This window comes from Nicotiana tomentosiformis, chromosome 3 (assembly GCF_000390325.3).
Source record: "Nicotiana tomentosiformis chromosome 3, ASM39032v3, whole genome shotgun sequence".
Lineage (NCBI taxonomy): Eukaryota > Viridiplantae > Streptophyta > Magnoliopsida > Solanales > Solanaceae > Nicotiana > Nicotiana tomentosiformis.
This window is the reverse complement of record NC_090814.1, coordinates 121,097,752-121,102,163: the sequence shown is the minus strand read 5'-3', so window position 1 is coordinate 121,102,163 and position 4,412 is coordinate 121,097,752. Positions and strand designations below refer to the sequence as shown.

Sequence of the window (4,412 nt, the reverse complement as noted above, 5' to 3'; positions counted from 1 at the left end):
ATAATATCTGCATCATAAGTCTTGAAGTCAAGCGAGTTATGAAACAAAAGTCGATAAAAGTTGTCGCAACTTAGGTTTATAATTTTACTTAAACTTTAGGTCAAATGTTACTGAATTTTTCTCCCAATGTGCTTGGACTTGTGGGGTGATCTACCTATCAAATTGAATATCTATGAGTCTAGTTTCCAACGTATTAAACCGTTCGTCGATACGATCTCGGAATAGAGAGATATTCACGTTTTTGCGAGAGTGCGCCAAGCTGCTCTCTATGGGGCCCACAAAGGCGGTTTAAGACATATGGACATATATAAGATACCTCAACCCCGTTTTAAGTCATTATTTTTCAGTATATTCAGACCTTATAACCCTAAAAACAGTCTCTCAAGGTTCTCTCATGATCCAAGACCCAAACAAAGGGCAAACAACACAAATCAAATGTCGGGAATCCCGTGGCGCTAGTAAGTTTCTTGTTCTTCTTGTTGTTGCTGATTTTTGTGTTGTTCCAGCTCGTGTGGGAGGTTGTTTTAAGTATTTTATGTCCTGTAAATACACCTTCAAGTTTTTAATATCAACCCTAGGTGATTTCAAGTCTTCTAAAGTAATTCTAGTGCCGAAAAACCCGAATTAATTGCTAGTTTCGCTTCCTTGTTCTTTGTGGCAGAATTGAAGGGATATTTCGTGGAAAATTAAGGTCAAATTGGAGTTGTTCTTTCTGTTTAAAGGTAAGGAACCTCTTACTCTATATATATTTAAGATTATCCAAGTTGCAGCTAAGTCGTTGAAGCTAGAACTTGTGAAATATATATCGAAAGGCTTGGTAGTAATGTTGTTGGTTGGTGGACTGTTTTGGAGGCTCAATATGATTATTAATGATGTTGTTTGGGCTGTTTGGTGATTGTATTGACTTGTGGGAAGTCATATAAATAGGGGAGGTGCTGTCCGTTTCATCGTAAAATAGGTTGTGGTCGATACATAATAGTTACGACGCTTAAACGATAATGATAGTGTCATTTGTCTTATTGTAGACTAAGGAGTCGTGATATTTGCATAGCTTGAGGTTGGGAAGTATATACAAGGTATGTGAGGCTATCCCCTTCATTCTTTTGCACGACTCCGATTGTACATAATGTAATGAACGAGCTCCCAAAGATACTCTACTCTTAGAAGCTAGCAGTACTTACATTGCTGCCCTTCTTATGAAACGATTGATATTGATGTTACTTCTCTTATTCTTATATTATCAATGTTGTTGGTAGTTCCTGATTCTTATAAGATTCTTGATGAAGAGTTAATCCTAATAACGTGTACGAAGGATACCAACCTTATGTCACTCCGAAAGGTTCAAAATGTGATTCCAATGAGTCCAGCATGCATCATATATATGTATCTATTTTACTCTACCGAGCCACGCTATAGTCGGCCGGGTACGGCACCTATTGTGCAACCACTGATCAGTTGGGTTTTACCGAGCTCCACGTGGCCGGGTACGATTCTACCGAGCCCTATGATGGCCGGGTACGTTTTACCGAGCCTATTATGGCTGGGTACGATATGATGATGGTGATGCCCACAAAGGCGTATGTTTTAAAAGTTTATGTATATATATATGTATGTATCATGTATTTCATGTCAGTAGCCCTCAGAGGTACCCAGATGTCACAGGTTGTATATTCTCTATCCCTGTTTACATTACTGTTCTTACTTATGCTTTCTTGCCTCACATACTCAGTACTTTATTCGTACTGACGTCCTTTTTATTTGTGGACGCTGCATGTCGTGCTGCAGGTCCTGATAGACAGGTAGACGTAGCTCCCCCACCACAGTAGGCTGTCCAGTTCAGCGGTTATTGGCGAGATCCCTTCTCCGGACTTGCCGTGGTCTTGGTATGCATTTTTGTTATAGACATTATGGGTATGTCGGGGCCCTGTTCCGGCAATGTTGTAGCACTTATGTTCCTTTAGAGGCTCATAGACAGGTGTCGACTTATGTATGGTTTAGAATGCCTTTTCGGCTGATTTTTGTTGTATAGTCTTTCATGGCATCATGATAGCTCGTACCTTATATATAGTTTCTTGACAGTCTTGTCGTCCCATGTTATGTATGTTCATGACATTATCTTTCATTGTTGGATGTTCATGATCCATGTCTACTATTTATATTGATCTTGTCGGCCCTTAAAGATAATAAGGAAGGTTAGATAAAATGTACGTTGGTGCTCGGCAAGTATGGCCCGGGTGCTAGTCATGACCCTCCAGTTGGGTCGTGACAAACTTGGTATCAGAGCAAGTCTGTCCTAGGGGATGTCTATGAGCCGTGTCTAGTAGAGTTTTGATTATGGATGTGTAGCGCGCCACATTTATAATCAGGAGGCTACGTGACATCTAGGGTTGTTACCTTCTTCCTGAATCTAGATCGTGCGTAGAGTTGAGTAGTAAGTGTTCATATCTAATATTCACCTTGTTTTCTTTCAGCGATGCCTTCGACTAGGAAGCAAGCAATTAGTAAACGGCTTGATACAGCTGTGGGAGAGGGTAACATTCAGGTGCCTCCAGCCAGAGCAGGCCAAAGTGAGGCTCAGAGTGAGATGCCGTCTCATACCTCTCCGTCTCCTCCAGAGGATATTAGGAGGCACCCAGTACATCCAGTTCCTCCGTCTAGCACTACAGACCACGATATGCGCAGTGCAGTGCAATTGTTGACTAGCTTGGTAGCTGCTCAGGCTCAGAGGCAGAATACCGGTGCTGCTGATAAACCGGTTAGTGCGAGAGTTCATGATTTTATTAATCTAGACCCTCCAGTATTTACCGAATCAGACCCCAAGGAGGACCCACAAACATTTATTGATCAGATTCATCGTACATTGCGGGTTATGCATGCTAGTGATACGGAGGCAGTAGAGTTGGCTTCTTATCAGTTACGGGATTTAGTGATTTTCTGGTATGATAGTTGGGAGAGATCTAAGGGTCCGAACGCTCCTCCAGCCGTATGGAAGGAATTTTCTGAGGCCTTTCTTCGCCACTACTTGCCAGTTGAGATACGACGAGCTAGAGCTTATAAGTTCTTGAACCTTCGACAGGGTAATATGAGTGTATGAGAGTATAGTATACAGTTTGATTCTTTAGCAAGGTATGCTCCCCATATGGTGGCCGAGATGAGTGATAGGGTGCATCTGTTCGTGAACGGGTTGGGACCACATCTGATAAATGAGTGCACAACAGCCTCCTTGGTAGAGGGCATGGATATTTCCCGTATTCAGGCTTATGCCCAGACCCTAGAGGATCGTAAGCGCCAGCAAAGGGCAGATAGGGAGCAGGATAGGGGCCAGCATAAGAGGGCGAGATTTGTAGGGTATTCTGATGAGTTCAGAGGCAGTATCAGGCCCCAATCTTCGAGGAGTTCGGCGCCACCTGTAGCTAGTGCTCCTCCAAAGTTTCAGAGGCCTCGGTATGATCGATTTACCTATTCTGGTTCAGGTCAGAGTTTGAGGGCATCAGGCTCACAATTTCATAGAGATACTAGTCAGACGAGACCCCCAACACCTCGTTGTGATCAGTGCGGCAAGGCCCACTTTGGACTGTGCCGTCGAGGTTCCGATGCGTGCTATTCTTGCGGACAGCGTGGCCATATGATGCGGGATTGTCCTAACAGAGGAGGTGGTGGTATGGCTCAACCGACTGGATCTGTGTCTGGTTCTTCCTCATTAGTTCGACCTCCAGCACAAGGTTTTCAACAGTCAACAGGTCGTGGTAGAGGTAGAGGTTTAGTGCCGAGTTCGAGTGGTGCAAAAAATCGAACCTATGCTCTAGTAGGTCGACAAGATCTCGAGTCATCTCCGGATGTTGTTACAGGTATATTGTCTGTGTTTTCTTATGATGTATATGCGCTAATTGATCCAGGATCTACCTTATCATATGTTACACCCTTTGTGGCTAATAAGTTTGGCATTGAACCTGAATTGATAAGTAAACCACTTGCGGTATCCACTCCGATAGGAGATTCTGTTATTGCTAGAAGGGTATATAAAGGTTGCACTGTGATGATTTGTAGTCGTCAAACCTCGGCAAATTTATTTGAGTTAGAAATGGTTGATTTCGATGTGATAATGGGAATGGACTGGTTGGCCTCATGCTATGCAAATGTTGACTGTCGTACGAAGATGGTTAGGTTTCAGTTTCCTTGTGAACCCGCCATTGAATGGAAGGGGAACATTGCTACGCCGAAAGGTAGGTTTATTTCCTATCTTAAGGCAAGGAAGATGATCTCAAAAGGTTACATTTATCATCTTGTTCGCGTTAGGGATGCGGAGGCGAAGCCGCCTACTCTACAATTAATCCCCGTGGTCAATGAATTTCCAGATGTTTTCCCAGATGAACTCCCAGGCCTTCCTCCTGAAAGGGAGATTGAGTTTAGCA

General features: G+C 43.2%; 1 long non-coding RNA gene across 1 annotated transcript; it reads left to right on the top strand.

The window, feature by feature from the left end:
- Window positions 1–660: 660 nt before the first annotated feature.
- Window positions 661–1,981, top strand: LOC138908816 (uncharacterized). The gene is made up of 3 exons (XR_011415230.1): window positions 661–722; window positions 1,026–1,076; window positions 1,786–1,981. It is a non-coding gene; the product is annotated as an uncharacterized lncRNA (long non-coding RNA).
- Window positions 1,982–4,412: the final 2,431 nt, after the last annotated feature.